The 20,017-nt window shown below is 47.3% G+C and overlaps 1 protein-coding gene and 1 non-coding gene across 2 annotated transcripts in view; one reads left to right on the top strand and one right to left on the bottom strand.

Annotated features, from left to right (window-relative positions):
- The window catches only part of JPH2 (junctophilin 2), a 71,412-nt gene that overhangs the window by 43,313 nt on the left and 8,082 nt on the right, over positions 1–20,017 (top strand). The window lies entirely within an intron of this gene.
- Positions 11,936–12,008, bottom strand: TRNAG-CCC (transfer RNA glycine (anticodon CCC)). The gene has a single exon. It is a non-coding gene; the product is annotated as a tRNA-Gly (tRNA).

The following is a 20,017-nucleotide window of genomic DNA, read 5'->3' as shown; positions in this document are numbered from 1 at the left end:
ACACAGCCTGGGTGGGGCCTTTCAGGTCATCGCAGGGCAGCAACCTGGCCCACACATGGCTGGGCACACATCCTGGGGTCCTTTCTTCACAGCTCAAAGTGGATATGATTAAAGCATGCAAGGCCATTTGGTCCAGCCCCAGGCAATGTCAGAATGCCTTGCCCATCATCCTTGCCAAACGGCCCTTCGGTCACTGCCTCTGTGTCTCCAGGTGGAGGAAACTCACTCCTCTTGAGCCGGTCCAGACCAACTTTGGACAGCCTTGGCTTTAAGATTGCCTCAAACCAGGAGAATGCTCTGCTTCTCTGTCACTTCAGTTCATGGGTCCCAGTCCTGCCCTTGGGGACTGTGTGGGTTAGAAACGTGTTCAGCTGCGGGTAGCAATACTTGTCTTAAGCACTCGACTTATCTTCTCCCAGAAGACCAGAAAGACAGTGCAAGGCTGACGTGGCAGCTCCAAGACGCCCTGGGGGCCCACCTCCCTCTGTCTTTCCCTCCTGCTCTCCTTAGAAAGTGGTTTCTGGCCTTGTACTCAGAGGTGGCCACGGCCCCCCTAGCTTCACATTCATATCCAGGGGCAGAACGCACCAGTGTCCCTTGATGGAGAAAGAAGCCCACCGGCGACTCACATCTTCTGCAGAGTGGGTCATGTGGCCTTCCCTGAATGCAAGGGATCTGGGAAGGTGAATATTTTTAGCTGGATACATTGCTTCCCTGAGTAAGGTGACACTTCTGTTAGGAGGCAAGAAGGGGAAGAATGGATATTTGGTGAGCGATTAGCAGTGCCTGCCCCGGACATCCCTGGGTAGATGCAAAGATTGTTATCTTAATACCTTCGAGAGTCTTCTCTGGTCTAAACATCTCCAGCCCCTTTCCTCAGTCCCTGTTTACAAGCCTTGTTGCTTTTTTCCACTTTCCCAGGTGGAGAAACAGAGGCACAAGACATCCTTTAGTGATCAGGAGCATGGATTTTGGGGTCAGATGACACTGTTTCATTCAACAGGTCACTCTTCTTGAGCTTCAGTTTCCCCAGCCTTGTAGTATGGTGGCAACTTCCTAATGAGGGCGTTGTGAGGCTAAAATGAGATGGTTGATGTCAAGTACTAGCCACTAGTGGTAAAGAACCTGCCTGCCAGTGCAGGAGACATAAGAGATGCAGGTTGGATCCCTGCACTGGGAAGATCCCCTGGAGGAGGGCACGGCAACCCACTCTAGTATTCTTGCCTGGAGAATCCCCATGGACCGAGGAGCCTGGCAGGCCACAGTCCATGGGGTTGCAAAGAGCTGGGCATAGCTGAGGAGACTGAGCACGCATGCACCCTGCCCCAGTGCCTGGCACACAGGTGTCACTCAGCAGCGGCACTTGTCGTTATTATTATAACTATGCTTCTTCTTCAGTGATTCCTTTGGGTGTTGTTGAATGAGGAACCAGAGAACAGCCCAGACTGGGGACAGCCGTTCTCCTCCCGTCTCCAGGAGGGGTGTGGAGTGGGACCACAGTCTGGGGAGGGGCTGCGTTGGGGATCCATCTCTCTAAAGCCATGTTTGGCTAAGCCGCATCCCTGGTAAGGGCAATCGCGTGACTGCCCCAGCGCTCTTCCCATCAGCCCTCGCTCTGTGCAACCCTATCTGGGAAGGGGGTATCACCCCAAGGTCACGGCAGCCTGCTGCCAACCCCGTGACCCCACAGGACTGGCGGCAGCCTTGTCAGAAGCCTGGCCAAGGCTGGGGGCCCCTGAGCTCTGACCCAGCAGGTAGGCTCAGAAATGTCACCGAGCAAGTCCTGTAGGTGGGAATTTGTCAGAGGCTCCCCTGGGACAGCCCCCACCCCCACTGGGTGTCAGATGTACATAGTTCTTCCCTGAGCATCCTCTCTGGCTTGGATATAGACACAAGCACTCCGTGCCAGAAAAGTTGGCTCTGGAGCCCTAATTATTCATTCTTTTATATTTTTAATCGGTTGTACATTCATGTGGTTCAAAACCTCATGTTTAGACAAAAATGTAAAGTCTATCTTCTTCCTTTGTCGTCCTCTGATTGCTTGCTCCACACTCCCTGGTCAACTGTTATTTGCCGTTTTTTCTTTTCCTTCCAGAGTTACTCTGTTAAGGTGGAACGTCATTTGACTTGCAAAATGGCAGTGTCCCGTTGTGCCATCTAATATGAGCAAACCCGTAGGTTTCTGTTTTGCTCTCTCTGCCCCCAAAGGCAGCATATTATACATACTTGTCTGAACCTTTTCTTCTGTTTAATATAATTTTATTTATTTATTCCTTTGTTTATTTTTGGTTGTGCTCGGTCCTCAATGTCGCTCGGGTTTTTCTGTAGTTATGGCAAGTGGAGTCTACTCTCTGGTTGCGGGCACAGGCTTCTCATTGAGGTGGCTTCTCCATTGCGGAGCACAGGCTTCAGGGTGTGGGGCTTCAGCAGTTGCAGCTCATGAGCTCAGTAGTTGCAGTTCCTGGGGCTCTAGAGCACAGGCTTGTTGGTTGCAGGTCACAGGCCCATGCTCCGTGGCACGTGGGATCTTCTTGGATCAGAGGTCGAACCTGTGTCTCCTGCATGGGCAGGTAGATTCTTTACCACTGAGCCACCAGGGAAGCCCTGAACCTTGCTTTTTCTCTTTGCTGTGTTTATATATCAGAGAGCTTTCCTGATCTTTCTAAATAAAGAACTTTATCCGCTTTAACTCCTGCATAGTATTTCATTGAATAGCTGAATCATCGTTTGTTGAATCAAGCCCCTGTGGTTGCAGGGATTGTTTAGGAAATTTCCAGAATTGTGCTCTTGCGAGATAAAGCTGTACATTCATCATTTCACCCGTGGATCAGTATATGTCTAGAATAAATTTCTCCAAGTACAGATACCGGCCAAAGTCTCTATAGTGGTGGTGCTATTCTGTCCTCCCATCCATATTGTGTGAGGGTGAGACGGCCTCTGCCCCAACCTGCTGAATGACCCTGGGCAACTCCCTTCTCCCCACTGGTCTCTGTGTCCTAGGTTGCTGAACTGTCCTTTCCTTGTTTTGGGGAAAAACAGCCGCCCAGATTTGCCTGTTTGGCTTGGCCTTTCCCATGCCCTACCACGTGCACATTGTTACCATAGCTTCTTTGGGAGATGACTTCAGCCCGGACCAAGGCCACGGGAGCCTAGCGAGGTCCGCATGGAAGAGCAGGCAGCGGGACCAGCGTGAGCAAAGGCCCAGAGGTGTGACCCTGGCGGGTAAGCCGGAGTTTCCCAAATGTCGTTCACTGATGTACCTTCCCAAGCCGAACCATGGCCATATATACCCTTTGGGTTGCTATTTCTTTACTATTAAAAAAAAAAACACTTAACCTTCCTAAGCCTGAATTTATTTATTTTTAATATTTTTGGACATGTGCACACTACTATTTATTTATCTATCTTTGGTTGGGCCGGATCTTTGTAGCCTCATGTGGGCTTTCTCTGGTTGTGACGCCTGGGGACTGTTCTTCACTGTCATGTGTGGGCTTCTCATTTCGGTGGCTTCTCTTGCTGTGGAGCATAGGCTCTAGGTGAATGGGCTTCGGGAGTTGCGGCACAGGGGCTCCTTAGCTGTGGCTCGTGGACCCTAGAGCGTGCGCTTTCAGTAATTGCATCATGTGGCTCAGTAGTTGTGGCCCGCAGGCTCTAGAGCATGGGCTCAGTTGCTTGGTGGCATGTGGAATCTTTCCGGACCAGGCATCGAACCCATGCCCCCTGCATTGCCAGGTGGATTCTCATCCACTGCACCACCAGGGAAGTCTGAAACTTATTTTTATAAAGGATCTTTAGATCATTACCATAAATAGAAATCCAGTGTTACATAAAGAGGAGTTAGTGGGAAAAAACAAAAACAAATAATACCACAAGAACACCAGAACAACACACAACACAAGAAAGAAAAAAAAAATACAGTGAAGCAAAGCATCATTCAACTGTCCCCAGTAGGGTTGCCTACTAAGAGTTCAGATCAAGGCTACTTGCTGCTCTGGTCTCTCTCTGTTAAAAAAATGGAATATAAGACTCATTAAGAATATATAAGGGACTTCCCTGTGGTCCAGTGGCTAAGACTCCATGACACAATGCAGGGGACCTGGGTTTGATCCCTAAGGGAACTTGATCCCACATGCTGTAACTAAAAAAAAGATCCTGTGTGCTACAACGAAAGATGGAAGATTCAGCAAATAAGATCTGGTGCCTCCAAATAAATAAATATTTACCAAGGGGAAGAAAAAGATACATAAGCATGAAATGAGACTTTCTTATTGAAGAAGTCAAAATGGTTGACTTTGAATTTTAAAGGACCAGTATTATCCGATGAATGTCCTGGTACCGCCTATCAGTTTTGGTCCTGTCAGTAGTAAGCTTTTGAGTCATTGGCCTGAAAGATTTTTCCTCTCCCTCTTTCCAGAGCCTGAAAGGGAGGGAAAGCCGGTCTTTAGAAGGGCAACTGGACTCTGGAGTTGTGGACGGGAGGAGCCCAAGCTTAGGCATTATACACGGTAGACGTGCATTAAATGCTCGGCAGTGACCGACTCATTAATGAGCCTGTGGGGCTTTTTTGAAAGAGGGATGGACATTCATACTAACGGTGCGTGCCTGAATCTTGTCCAAGAAGAGGAGGTGTCCTGCTCTCACTCCGGCCTCCAGTGGCAAACAGTTTACCTCCTGGCTGAGACTCGCTGCGGGAGCCCTGGAACAGAAGTCCCCTCTCCCTCAGGCTGGACACAAGATGCACAGGAGTCCCTTTGTCGTCTTTCCTCATCTGCTTCTATCCCTCCGTTTGTAGGGAACCAGCAAACACACAGACACAGAACACATCCAGCACAAGTTTATTTTTCACTCATGTAAAATCCGAAATGGGTACTCATCATTGGGCAGCTGTGTTCCACGCAATGATTCAAAAACCCGGTCTCCTCCCGTCTTGTGGCTCTGCTGTCTTCCACACGTGGCTTTCAAGATCATCACGCTCTCTGCGTCAAGCCAATGAAAAGGAAAAACGCATTGAAAGAGGCAGTGGAAGGTTCTTATTGGCCAGGAAGTAGGGCGCATCATGTCTTCTCACATTCCATTGGCCAGCTTCTGGTCCGTGGCCACACTTCCCTGCAAGGGAGGCTGGGAAATAGTCCAGGCTTGTGCTTAGGAAGCAGAGGAAAGCAGTTTGGTGAAATGACATTGTCAGGTTACTTTTCTCAGTTTCATGAAAACTATGTGTGTGTTTTAAACACACCTTTCTTTGCCTTGACTCCTGCACGTCCCTCTATTTAGACCACCCTTTCTTCCCTTCTTTCTTTTCCATCTGACCAGCTCACATGAACATGGAAACAAGACTCAGAATTGAAAATAAGACTTTGTTATTTTCCCAGGACTACACGCAGGGAGAAGAAAGGATGCCTATATACAGCCTGGAGGGATCCCCTTCGCTTCCCCAGCTCACTCACAGAGCAAATTGCAGGTTTTATACGCTGACACCGCCTGAGACCCACTCAGAAATTGTCCTGTGAGAAGTAGGGAGGGGAGATTTTGTGCTTGGAGATGGCAAATTTAAGTGCTTTTTGTCAAGAGAGCTAATAACGTGTTTTTCAAAAGGATGGGGGGGCGGGGGATTGTCCAGGTAGAAGGTAAGACATAATTTGAGTCTGCTGAGACTGTTAACTTTTTTCTAGTTCATGTCTATTCTGAGAAGTAGTGTGCTGATTAAGTAGCTCTTGGAGGGGCTGGCGGGTGGGGGACGGAGTAGGAGAACTCTGCTTCTTGGAGTTTGCCAGTTTCCATGGTGTAAAGATGGCTATGGCTGAACTCAGGCTCCCAGTGTCCTGTCCAGAGCTTGCCTAGGTCACCTCCAGTACATGCTTAGTACCAAGCTTGATTTCTCCATCTCTTCTCTGTTTCAGGCTGTAGCTCAGAGCTCTCATCTGCAGGCAGGTTTGCCATGTCTCTTCCTCTTCTGGGCTCCCTGTTTTCAAAAGCTTGAACTTGGAACTTCCTGGTGGTCCAGTGCTTAAGACTTTGCCTTTCAACACAGGGAGTGCAGGTTCCATCCCTGGTCAGGGAGCTAAAGGTCCTACATGCCTGGCAGCCAGAAAACCAAACATGAAACAAAAGCCATAATGTAACAATTCAATAAAGACTTAAAAGAAAATAGTCCATATTTTTTTTAAAAAAACTTAAAGAAAAGAAAAAACCCTGAATTTTCTCAACTAGATTATTTTCCTGTAGATTTTCTTTACAGGTCTATAAGATCCTTAAGGCCAGAATTCTGGTTTTAAGTTTCTTTTAATCCCCATTATGTTATCAGATGCCTGCACTTAGTAGGCACCTAGGGAATGCTTATAGAAGACAGGAGAAAAATAGGCAGGCAAGAAGGACAGAGGAGTTGGAGTTGAAGACCCTGGCCGGGAACCCAGATCCTGCTCTGTGACTTACTAGGAGTATAACCTCAGGCAAATCCTTTCACCTGTCTCAGCCTGTTGCCTCATCTGTGAAAAAGCTCCTTTGTTTTCCTCTGCTCCAGCTCAGCCAGGCCTATTACTGCATAGTAATTATGATAATAATATTTATAATGGCTGCTGTTTATTCAGTCAACAAATTTTTATTAAGCACCCACTGTGGGCCAGGTCCTGTTTTTGGTGCTGGGGATTCCTCAGTGAACAAAACAGACAAAACCCCTTCCTTGTAGAGCACGTGTTCTCCGTTTGCAGCCTGCCTGTGAAGTGAACGGAATTTCACAGGCATCATCTCATTTGGTATTCGGGCAGCCCTGAAGGGCGAAGGTATTGTTTGCTCCACTTTATTGCTGTGGAAAGTGAGGCAATATAGATTGTGTGAGTTGTCAGGGGTGAGCCAGAGCGTTAGGGGTGGAGATGAAACTTGGACCTTCAATTCTGGTCCAAGACCTGGTTCTTAGCCATAACGACACGCCCTTCCCAAGCCTGAGGTCCCCTTCCTGCCCACCTCTCTGCCTTTGCTCTGCATTTGATCTGTTCCCATGGTTACATCCTTGGTCCACCCTTGACCTGACCCCTCCCTGATGGTGTCTTTTCTGTCTTGAATCCTGTCCCCAAATCCTCTCTTATTATCTGACCAACTATGGCTGGTCACTGGGAATGGAATCCTTTACTTCTTTATTTTTCTTCTTCTGACACTTCTTTCTCCTCCTCCTTCACCCCAGAGCCCAGGCATGGACCCACATAAAAAGCTCAATAGATATCTGTTAACCAATGCATTGAAATCCTTTATGTTTTTCTTTGACTCTAGCTCAAATTTTGGTTTTACGTGTCTTCCTCCTGGGAAATCTGAAGGTCAGATCAGTGTGCTGGGTGTGCTGTTCACCTCTTGCAGGGCTGGCTTACAAAGATGACATATAGTCGCTGTCGGTGACAGTTGGCACCTTAGTTGTGGTCAAGTCTGGGATGACCACACGGCCTCGTGTGCCCGAGATTGCCTTGGATCACGCAGGGTATACTTATAAACAGCTCCCGCTTTCACCCTCAGGCACCCTGGTTTAAGTGGTAGGCTCTCCAGTCGGTCATCCTGAACAGATCCTGAGGATACGACCTCCTCCTTGCTGCTCTGAGCACTTTGCAAAACCAGTGTACTTAGTCCTCCCAGCTCTGAGGTGGCTGCTGTTATTCTCCCATTTCACAGATGGGGAAATGAAAGCCCAGAGTGGTTAGGTAACTTGTTCAAGGTCACACAGCTAGGTAGAAGCAGGGCTAGTATGGGAACTCCAGTCATCTGGTGCCAGAGTTCCCCTGATCAACCCCTGCCTCAGCAAGAACTTCTCGAAGACGTCGTCCCTGGCCCCATGCTCTGGACTAGCTGTGTCTGCCTTCCCCCCACCCCACCAGGAGCAGGTGTGAGTGCTGGGGCCTGGTGTGGGGACGGGGAGACAGCAGCGTGGTCAGAATCTCCGCTGGAGCCCTCACACCTGACACAGTGCCTGAGGCCAAAGAATATCTCTGGAAATGCTTTTCAAACCAAGGGATGTAATTTTCCAGGGTTGGGGCTGGGTTGGCCCCTCCCTGCAGTTTCTTCTCCGTGTGGCAGCCGGGATGCCAGCCCCCAGGAGCAGATGGAGCTGCCTGGAATTCCTCCGGAAGGCTCCTTAGCAGTTATCAGAGCGGCCTGGGCTGGGGGAGGGGGTGTTGGGGACTTCGGGGGCTGCTCTGGGAAAAACTGGAATGCCACACCTGGGGAGGGGCCGGAGGCGGGGGAGGGTGCCGGGCGGGCGGGCTCAGCTGTCACATTCCTCCGCTCGCAGAGAGCTCTCCTGGACGCCTTGTCCTTATTTAGGCAGGAGATGTCTGCTGACTCGAGCCTTGTGGGATGCCATTGCTGGCTGGCTCACCGGGGTTGGGGGTGGTGGTGGTGGGGGTGGGGGTGGTGGGGGTGAGCCGAGGTGGTGCGGGGGTGGGGGGGGGAACGAGTGAGGGAAGCAGAACACACCCAGACCCAGGTCACCAGTAGACTTAGGTGGGAAGACCAACCCTGGGGAAGAAGAGCCACTCTAATAGTAGCAGCTACCATTTATGGGGTTCCACTGTGTGCATGCTGGGCTAGTCTGTAAGTCCTAGGAGGTAAATTTCTTCTGTTCATTGTTGTGCCCCTAGATCTAGCCCAGGACATGGCATACAGTAGGCGCTTAGTAAATGCTTGTCATGATCAAATGAATACACACTTCACATGGCACAGTTCACTTGATCCTCAGGGTAGAGTTCTAGTGACAGCTAAGCGCAATTACTAACCTGAGTTGTTGTCCTTGTTCACTTGTTGTGTCTGACTCTTTGCCCCTCTGTGGACTGCATGCAGCACATGAGGCTCCCTGTCCTTTACCATCTCATAGAGTTAAATGGCAACCCACTCCAGTGTTCTTGCCTGGAGAATCCCAGGGACAGGGGAGCCTGGTGGGCTGCCGTCTATGGGGTCGCATAGAGTCAAACACAACTGAAGCGACTTAGCAGCAGCAGCAGCAGCAGAGTTTGCTCGGATTCTTGTCCACTGAGTCGGTGATGCTGTCTTACCATCTCATCCTTTGTCTCCCCCTTCTCCTATGGCCCTCAGTCTTTCCCAGGGGTCTTTTCCAGTGAGTTGGCTCTTCTCATCAGGTGGCCAGAGTACTGGAACTTCAGCTTCAGCATCAGTCCTTCCAATGAATATTCAGGGTTGTTTTCCTTTAGGATTGATTGATTTATCTCCTTACAGTCTAAGGGACTCTCAAGATTCTTCTCTAGCAGCACAGTTCAAAAGCATCAAGCATCTTTGGCACTCAGCCTTCTTTATGGTCCAACTCTCATATCTGTACATGACTACTGGGAAAACCATAGCTTTAACTTTAAAGACTCCTGTCAGCAAAGTGATTAACTTGAGTTACAGATGGTGAAACTGAGACTTGGAGAGGTTCCATGACTTGGCAAAAGTCATACAATTTGGATGTGAAGGAGCTGGGGTTTGAAACCAGGTTGTCTGACTCCAACACTAACACATGCTTTGTCTTATTTTGGTGTTAAACACACTGGAATTCTTGGCTTTCCTCCTTTATTGACTGTGTGAGTTGGACAGGTTACCTAATCCTGTCATCCTTAGTTTTCTTGCTTGTAAAATGGGAATTGATAGTGATGTCTACTTTAGAGAATATTATGAGGATTAAATGAAATAATACATGCAAACATCTAAGCACAGTATTGACACATAGTAGGTACTCAACAAGCATTGATTATACCTTAATGTAATCAACTAGTTCCCCCTTCTTGCTTTGGCTTCATTTCCAGTGTTTTGTTATTACAAACAGGATTGCAGGAAATACCCTTATATGGGTGTCATTTTGCACAGTTTGAGTATGTCAGTTGGTCGGATTCCCAGAAGAGGAATCACTAGCACAAAAATACATGGATGTTGGGACTTCCCTGGTGGTCCAGTGGCTAAGGCTCTGTGCTGCCAATGCAGATTGGTGTCAGGTTCAACACCTGGTCAGGGGACTAGATCCTGCATGCTGCAACTAAGACCCGGTGCAGCCAAATGCTTAAGTAAATACATATTTTAAAAACAGGTAGATGTTAAATTTCAAAAGAAGAAAGGTTAAGGGGTCTGAAATGATAAACATGAATATGTGGAAACATGAAAAATTATGTAAGTAAGAAATGTATAATAGTGAAAACTAACACTTTCATACTAGTATAACACTACTATAGTAAACACTGTATGCAAGGCACTGTTCTAAGCACTTTCTGTACATTCAGTTCAGTTTAGTCACTCAGTCGTGTCCGACTCTTTGCAACCCCATGAATCACAGCACACCAGGCCTCCCTGTCCATCACCAACTCCCGGAGTTCACTCGGATTCACTTCCATCGAGTCAGTGATGCCATCTAGCCATCTCATCCTCTGTCGTCCCCTTCTCCTCCTGCCCCCAATCCCTCCCAGCATCAAAATCTTTTCCAATGAGTCAACTCTTCGCATGAGGTGGCCAAAGTACTGGAGTTTCAGCTTTAGCATCATTCCTTCCAAAGAAATCCCAAGGCTGGCCTCCTTTGGAATGAAAACTGACCTTTTCCAGTCCTGTGGCCATTGCTGAGTTTTCCAAATTTCTTGGCATATTGAGTGCAGCACTTTCACAGCATCATCTTTCAGGATTTGAACTAGCTCAACTGGAATTCCATCACCTCCACTAGCTTTGTTCATAGTGATGCTTTCTAAGGCCCACTTGACTTCACATTCTAGGATGTCTGGCTCTAGATGAGTGATCACACCATCATGATTATCTTGGTCGTGAAGATCTTTTTGTACAGTTCTTCTGTGTATTCTTGCCACCTCTTCTTAATATCTTCTGCTTCTTTTAGGTCCATACCATTTCTGTCCTTTATTGAGCCCGTCTTTGCATGAAATGTTCCCTTGGTATCTCTAATTTTCTTGAAGAGATCTCTAGTCTTTCCCATTCTGTTGTTTTCCTCTGTTTCTTTGCAAATTTTCATAACAACCCAATGAAGTAGGTATTATGATCCCAATTGTATTAGTTGTCTATCACTGGATAATAACTTATGCCCAAACATAGCAGCATGAAACAGCACACATTTCTTATCTCACAGTTTCTGTGGGTTTGGTATCAGGCTCAGCTGGGCCTTTTGGCTCAGGGTCTCCCACGAGGCTGCTGTTGGTCAGGGCTGTAGTCCCATCTGAAGGCCCCAGTGGGGATGGAGCCACTCCACCCTCATGCAGTTGTTTGTAGGATGATGCAGTTTCTGGTGGGCGTTTGAACTGAGGCCCTTGGCTTCTCACTGATGTTGGTGGGAGGCTGTCTTCAGTTCCTTGCTATGAAAGCTTCCCCAGCATGGCAGCTTGCTTCATCAAGGCCAGCAAGAGTCTGTTATCAAAAGCAAAGTCGCCGTCTTTTGTAAACTAGTCATGGAAGTGATGTCACCGTTGTCATGGTCTTTTATTTAGAAGCCTGTCACTGAGTTCAGCCCATCCTCCGTGGTGGGAGGGGTGGGGGCTGAATCCCATAAAGGTGTGAACACCAGGAGCCATCTGAAAAGTCTTCTTGCCATGTTCACTTTTCAGAAGAAGAAATGGATGCACAGAGAGGTTAAGTGATTCGTCCAGGCCACACAGCTAATGTCTGACTCAGGGATTCAGACCTCAGTAGCGTGATTTCAGATTCCATGCTCTTAAACTGTGGGCTTTACAATTAACAGTTGTTCATAAAAGGCTCAAAAGCTAACACAGCCATTGTTTTAGCACAGTGGGTTCACAGTGCTGTTTGCTTCAATATTACTCTTCTCATAATTCATAAAATGTGATTTTAAAACTCTGGCATAGGCTTTTCATTTTTAAAATATTTGTTTATTTATTCAGCTGCCCAGGGTCGTAGTCGTGGCCCGTGGGATTTTCAATCTTTGTTGCGGCGTGTGAACTTAGCTGCAGCATGTGGGGTCTAGTTCCCTGACCAGGGAGTGAACCTGGGCCCCCTGCATTGGGAGTGCAGGGTCTTAGCCACTGGACCACCAGGGAAGTCCCCAGCACAGAAGTTTTAAAAAGGAAGCTTCTCTGTACAGCCAGCTCATGCAGAAAAGGCCTCACTGCTGAGAGCTGGGCTTCAGATTGGACTGTAGAGCCCAGTCCCATGTGGGGAGGGGGAGCAAGGCCTCATGTCCCCTCTCTGTCTATTCACTGGCTGCCATAGCATAACCAGACCTCAGTCATATGTAGTCAACCAGGCGATCCCAGTTTCCAATGGACTAGCCTTTCACTGGGGAACTTGACGGTGTCCCTGCTGGTAACCACTAGCTCTGGACTCTCAGGCAAGCAGGATGCATGCTAGGGATGCCCAGGCCCCTGGGGGAAGCAGCATAGTTTTGGCCAGTTCCAGCTGCTGGTCTCTTCTGGCTTAACTGCAGTGTGCAGCAGATGCGTGGGTTAGCAAAGGCTCTGGTGCCAGACAGACCTGGAATCGTGTTCCAGCCGGCTCTGGATCTCACTAGCTATGTGTGAGTGATTGTGCTAGGTTGCTTCAGTCATGTCTGACTCTTTGTGGACCCTGTGGACTGTAGCCTACCAGGCTCCTCTGTCCATGGGATTCTCCAGGCAAGAATACTGGAGTGGGTTGCCATGCCCTCTTCCAGGGGATCTTTCCGACCCAGGGATCGAACCCATGTCTCTTACGTCTCCTGCATTGGTAGGCCAGTTCTTTACCACTAGTGCCACCTGGCAGCGAACCATGGGCAAATAATTTCCTGAGCTTTCCTTTCTTCTGCACAGTGAGTTGCCTTGAGGATGGCATGAGATCACACAGGTTGCTGCAGTTTCCGTTGCTTCTGTAGCAAATTATCATTAACTTGGGGGCTTAAAACAGCACAGACTTACTCTCTTACTGTTCTGGAAGTCAGAAGTCTGAGATCGGTCTCAGTGGGCTAAAGCCAAGGTGATGACAGGGCTGGTTCCTTTCGAGGGTTCTGGCAGGAGAATCCAATTCCTTGATTTTTTAGCTTCTTAGTGGCCACTGCCATTCCTTGGCTTGTGGCCCCATCCTGCATCTTCAACGGGCATCACTCTCATCTCAGTTTCCATCATCATATCATCTTCTCCTCCTCCTGTGGTCACATCTGCTCCTGCCTCCCTCTTATAAGGACATGCGTGGTTACATCTACAGCCTGCTTGTCTAACCCAGGATAATTCTTGCATCTCAGGAGCTTCCATTTAATCACATCTGCAAAGCTCCTTTTGCCGTATAAGGTAACATTCACTGGTTCCAGGGATTTAGGACCTGGATATCCCTGGGGCCATTATTCAGCTGACCACATAGGTCAAGGGTCTGGCACATAGTTAGCACTTAGTAAACAGCAGCTTGTCACCCTGCCTCCTGCATAGAGACTGGAGGATGGGAAGGGGTGTCACATACCCACTCACACATGGTGAAGATTTCCCAGCTGGGCTGGTGATTCTTTTTCAAGAAGAGGAGAGAGGTCTTTGTAAAACATAATCTGGAAGAGTTCACCTCCACAGCCTGGGGATTTCAGTCTGGGCTTCCAAGGTGGGGAGGTTCTGCTTAAGCTATTGGGGGGGTGGCACAGCCCCCCAGACTCAAAAGCCATGCCCCTCCACTTCAACTAAAACAAATCAACTTTTTCAAATTTTAAAACACTTGCATAGAGGTTTCTATGTGCCAGATTCTATTCTAAATACTTTGTATACGGTAATTCTACAACTCTGTGAGGCAGGGGCTATTCATATCCCCACTTTACAGATGGGAAAAAAATCAAAGTACAGAGAATGTATGTCACCCACTGTGGAAAACTGCTCTTAACCACCTCAAATACCAAAATATTTAAAAAATCTGTTTATTTTTCATATTTTGTTGTGCTGATGAAGCCATATTATACTACATCTTTAAAAAAATTATTTATTTGGCTGCACCAGGTCTTCACTGAGGCATGTGGGATCCAGTTCCCTGAATGGAGATCGAACCCCAGGCCCCCAGCATTGGGAGCTCAGAGTTTTAGCTACTGGACCACCAGGGAAGCCCTCTACTACATCTTTTTTATATTTATAATAAATAAATAAATAAATATAAAATATAAAAATAAGGAAATGCACGTATGAACACGCAGCTCACCACATGGGCTTTCTCCTGCCCTGTAACCTTCTGTTTATGTTTGCTCTCAAAACTTTTCACCTTGTCTTGTCTTTCCTACCAGACTCTAGATCCTTCCAGAGCAGGGGCCACTTCTGGCATAATGTTCACAATAAAAATAATGGCCAAGTGACTTAACCTCACTTTGTCTCAGTTTCTTCATCTGTAAAATGGTTGTAGTGCCTGTCTCCTAGGACAGTATGAACCCTTAGTTTATTTCCCATTTTTTTCTAATTAGAAGTAGTCTTCCTAGATCTAAGTGTAAAAACTGAACTATAAAACTCTGAGAAGAAAATATGGTAGTAAGTTTTTGTGACCTTGAGTTAGGCAAAAGCTTCTCAGATGTGATAGCATCAGTATATGCAACAAAAGGAAAAATAGATAAATTGGAAATCATTAAGTTTGAGAGCTTCTGTGCTTCAAAGGACACCATCAAGGAATTGAAAAGACAAAAGAATGGGAAAAATGTTTGCAAATCCTATATTTGATAAGGGACTTGTATCTAGAATATATTGAGAACTTTTACAACTTAAAAAAATTGAAAACAGGCAAAGAATCTATATAAACATTTTTTTTCCTAAGAAGATAACATAAATGGTCATTAAACATTTAAAAACACGCTCAACATCATTAGCCACCAGGGAAGTGCAGATCAAAACTACAATGAAATGAACCTCACAAACCATTATGTGACTAAAATTTAAAAATGGATAATAGTAAGTGTTGACAAGGATGTAGAGAGATTGGAACCCTCGTGTTACTAGAAGAAAGTACAATGGTGCACTCAATTCAGAAGTTCCTCAGTCTGGAAGTTCCTCAAAAGTTTAAAAAGAGTTACCACATGACCCAGCAATTCCATGCCTTAAGGTGTACACCCAGGAGAAATGAAAACCTACATCCATCCCCAAACTTGTACAGGAATATCCATAGTAGCATTATATGTAGTAACCAGATGGTGGAAACACTCCAAATGTCCTTCAGCTGAGGAGCAGATAAACTAAATATGGTTTATCCACACACACAGTGGACCATTATTGGCAATGGAAAGGGATGAAGTACTATACATGCTACAACATGGGTGAACTTTGAAACAAAGTTTATATGACATGTCCTGCTACAAGAATACCTATTTAAACACCAATTTGTTGGCTGCTGCTGCTGCTGCTGCTGCTGCTAAGTTGCTTCAGTTGTGTTCAACTCTGTGTGACCCCATAGATGGCAGCCTACCAGGCTCTCCCATCCCTGGGATTCTCCAGGCAAGAACACTGGAGTGGGTTGCCATTTCCTTCTCCAATGCATGAAAGTGAAAAGTGAAAGTGAAGTCGCTCAGTTGTGTCCGACTCTTCGTGACCCCATGGACTGCAGCCTACCAGGCTTCTCTGTCCATGGGATTTTCCAGGCAAGAGTACTGGAGTGGGGTGCCATTGCCTTCTCCGAATTTGTTGGCAGTCCTTAGATTTTTGGAAGGGAATGGCTGGTAAACTTTGTTACGTGCCCAGTCACTTCAGTCGTGTCCGACTCTTTGTGGACTGTAGCCCGCCAGGCTCCTCTGTCCATGGGGATTCTCCAGGCGAGAATATTGGAGTGGGTTGCCATGCCCTCCTCCAGCGGATCTTCCCAATCCAGGGATCAAACCTGAGTCTCCTGTGTATCCTGCATTGGCAGGCAAATTCTTTATCACTGAGCCACCTGGGAATCCCCAAATATTGTTATAACAATAACCAAAACTGTAACAATAATGAAAGCTAGTATTTGTTAAGTGCTCGGTTTATGCTAAACACTCTTGTGCGATCTCATTTCAGACCCCCAGTAATTTTGTGAGGTAAATGTTATTAACCCCATTTCACAGTTGAGGAAACTGTGACCAGAGAGCAAAAGTCAGAATGTGATGGACTGGAGCTTGTACCCTTAACCCTTCTGATGAGTGTGTATTCATTTATACTCCTTATACCATTTCTCCAGGATAAATGCTGTTATTATCCCCATTGTACAGATGAGGAGACTGGGGCTCAGGGGGCTCAGGCTTACCTGAGAGTATAAGGAGCAGAGCCAAGACCTACCAGAGCTGTCCCCTCTTAGCTGCACCGCCATGTGGCTTAGCGGCTTTGCTCTGCCCCCGCCCCATCATCTGCTGCTTTTCAGAGATGCTGCACAGTTGACTTGGTGGGGCTGCATTAGGCTGGGAGCTCTTCAGGTGCCTGCTGGATCTAATTTATCCCCATCCCTAGTACCAGCATGTGGAGGACCTGGTCCAGTTAGTACCAGGAAAGCACCAGCTCAGTGTAATGGGGAAGAGCTTGGGCAGATACACTTTCTAGCTGTGTGACCTCGAGAAAGTGACTTCACCTCTCTGAAGTCATGTGTGTAAAGGTGACCACAGCACAGAGCTGGGTACAAAGAGCTCAACTAATAGTAGACTAATATTATTAGTTAGAATAGTAGGAGAGACCATTGTTGAGTGGATGCATTAGAACAGAGGTGGGCAAACTTCTCCTGTAAAGCACCAGATGGTAAATATTTTTGGCCTTGCAGGTCATGGACTTCTATGGCAACCACTTAGCTCTAGACAATAGTAAACAAATACGTGTGACTCTGTTCCAATAAAACTTTATTTATATGGACACATTTAAATTCTGTATAATTTTCGTGTGTCATAAAATTACTATTTGGGTTTTTTTTTTTTTCATAGCTTTAAAAAATATAAAAAGCATTCTTAGCTCACAGGTGACAGAGAAACAGGCTGGATATGACCTGTTGCCCTAATTTGCTGACCTCTGCAACAGAATGTGAGTTCTACAAGGGATTTTTAAAAAATATTTATTTATGTTCTTTGGGCTTCCCTGGTGGCTCAGTTGGTAAAGAATCCGCCTGCAATGTGGGAGACCTGGGTTCCATCCCTGGGTTGGGAAGATCCCCTGGAGAAGGGAAAGGCTACCCATTCCAGTATTCTGGCCTGGAGAATTCCATGGACTGTATAGTCCACGGGGTCGAAAAGAGTCAGACAAGACTGAGTGACTTTCACTTAATTACTTATCTACTTTGGCTGTGCCCGGTCTTAGTTGTGGCAGACAGGATCTTAGTTCCGGGACCAGGGATCAAACCCGGGCCCCCTGTACTGGGAGCATGGAGTTTTAGTCCTTGGACCACCAGGGAAGTCCCCTTACAAGGGATTTTTAGATACTTGGCTTGCTATCATAGCCACAGCACCCAGAAAAGTCCTAACATATAGCAGGCATTCCATAAAGTTGCATTAGCTGAATAAATCTGGAAGTCAAAGTGGGTCTGAAGCTGGCCCTTTAAGGCTGGGAGGTGGAAGGAGGGAAAGGAACATTCCAGATAGGGGAACAGCCAGAGCAGAGGAGTCAGGGGTACCTCCTGTGTGCCCCCGCTTTGGCGCAGTAAAGCCATCAGAGCTTGATGGAGACACATGTGCAACGAGGCCAGCTATTCCAGGGTGGTAAGGGGTCCAAGGTGGGGAAGGGAGGCAGGAGTGAGGGTCAACACTCTCGGGATTGCTCCCACTGGGTTATGGCCCTGCCGCATCCCTGAGCCACCACCAGCCTTATTTTTAACCTGCTGACGAAAGAAAATCTGATGAAATCAAGAAGGGTGACTGATCCCTGCCCCACCCCCTGCCCCAGTTACTGCTCCTTCCCTTCTCTACAGAAGGGGCAGAGCCCTCCTTGGGACACCCTCCCCAAGAGCCCCTCCCCAAGTGGTCATAGGAAAAGAAATGGTGCCTGCATTTCCCTAGCAGGCCCTGGATTCAGGGAGGGAGCCTGGTGCTTGAAGGGAGACCCTCAAGGCTCCTAGATGGTTGAGCAGGCTGGGAACTGCCCAAGAGAGAGCTGGATGTTTCTATCTGTCCAGCACACGCTTCTCAAATTTTAATGAGCAGTGGAAGCAGCTGGAAGGCTTATAAAACACAGATTCCTGGGCTCCTCCTGAGAAATTCTGATTCAGTGGATCTGGGGTGGAGCCCCCCCAATCTACATTTGCAACAAGTGCCCGGATGATGAGGGGCTGGGGTCTGCATGGACCACACTGTGAGTGCCACTGGACTAGAAGATAGCCTCTGGACCGCAGCAGTTCAGCCTGCCCTTTACCTGGTAAGCTGCCAGCTACACCCCATCAGGGCCGCTTCAGGCTGAGAATCTGGGTAGGCTTGAAGGCCGTGCTAAGCACTTTGGACTTTACTTTCAGCAAGATAGGAAGCCTTGCAGAGACTGTCAGCAAGAGGTGAGGCAAGCAAGCTGCCTGTGACCAGTTGTAGGGAGTGAGTCTGGAAGCGGGAAGGTCACAGAGGGCAGTGGGGGACCTGGCAGGAGAAGCCACGGAAAGATGAAGAATAGGCAGATCAAGAGCCTCGGGGGGGGCAGGAGAGACAGGAGTTGGTGGTGCATGTTTGTGAATATTGAAAGATGAGGAAGGAGGGTGTGGGAGACACTGGGATTCCTGGCTTGAGGGCTAGGGAGCTGAGGGGCCATTTCTGAGATCAGAGACATTGGAGCGGGGGGCTGGTAAGGTGTTCAGTCAGTCATGGGTGCCTCCTTCAAACCCAGCAGCCTTTATTACCTTGGGCTGTGTGGCCATTCCCCTCTGACCCCTGTTCTGGTTGCCCTGGAGGGTCCATTGTTGATTCTCTAGAACCTTCCAGGGCTCAGTGTGAAGACTGCCATTCTGGCCTGAGGAGTCCGTGCTGCAACACAGCTTCCCAGGAAACAAGCCTCATCCAACTCACACAACCAAAAAAGGACATTTTCTCAGTTTGAAGGTTTGCCCAGTCTTTTCCCTCCTCCCCCACCCAACCTGGGGTTTCAGGTTTCCCGGGAAGTGTCTCTGAAAATTTAGGTCTTTGAATCACACATACCCATGTGCAGGCAAATGCGTGTCTGGGGTTGTGCATGCACTATATATTTTTTTCTTTCTTTTTTTTTTTAAGTTTTTAATTGTATAGTTGATTTGCAATATCATGCACATTTCAGACGTGCAGCCCAGTGATTTGATTATACATATATGTGTGAGTGTGTACACCCTCTTTTTCAGATTCTTTCCACTTATAGGTTATTGCATAACATTGAGTATAGTTTCCTGTGATATACAGTAGGCCCTCGGTGGTTCCACACTTGGTTTCTGTGTAACAAATGTTATCTTTCTCCTTCTTCTTTTTCTCCTCCTCCTTCTTCTCTGCCACTGCCAACACCCTCATCAACACCATCACCATCACCACCACCACCATCACCATCCCTCAGCCCCATCCCGGGCTAAACATTTTCCTATGTTGCTTCTCAGCCGTTCACAGCAACTCTAAAAGGGGAGAATTATCATCCCTACAGACGTAGAAACTGAGGCATGGAGAGGCAAAGCCATTTACCCAAGGTCCTAGGGTTCTTGTAGGGTTGGGACTGGGGGAGGTGAGTGAGGTGAGTCGTACAAGTACAGGGTCTGGATCTGGACTTAATTGACATTTTTTTCATAGGTTGTTCATCAAGGATTATTGCTGCATTAATTTTGACTTTAAAAAATACTGCATTCAAGTACTATTTATCTGGATTTCTGAGTTGTTGTTGTTGCTTTTTTTTTGGTTAGCCCCCTAAATTTTGAGCCTGAGATGAATGCCTCATTTGCACACTAGCCCCAGCCATGGCCAAGCCAAACTTAGAATCCAGGGCTGCTTATTCCAAAAGCATGCTCTTTATTCTCTGTGCTGCCCCCTTGCCCATACAGATGTTCATGTACGTATGCGTGCATTCTTTTATGTATTCTTTCATTCAGTATAATCTTATTTTCTTCAGTAAACATTACTGTGGCAGTGGAGAGGACAGGGGCTTAGAAACCAGACAGTTCTGGGTGTGAACTCCACTACTTGGTATTATTTTGGCTGTGCTGG

Source organism: Capricornis sumatraensis, chromosome 15, assembly GCF_032405125.1.
Source record: "Capricornis sumatraensis isolate serow.1 chromosome 15, serow.2, whole genome shotgun sequence".
In the NCBI taxonomy this organism is placed as follows: Eukaryota; Metazoa; Chordata; class Mammalia; order Artiodactyla; family Bovidae; genus Capricornis; species Capricornis sumatraensis.
This window is presented reverse-complemented; position numbering and strand designations above follow the sequence as displayed.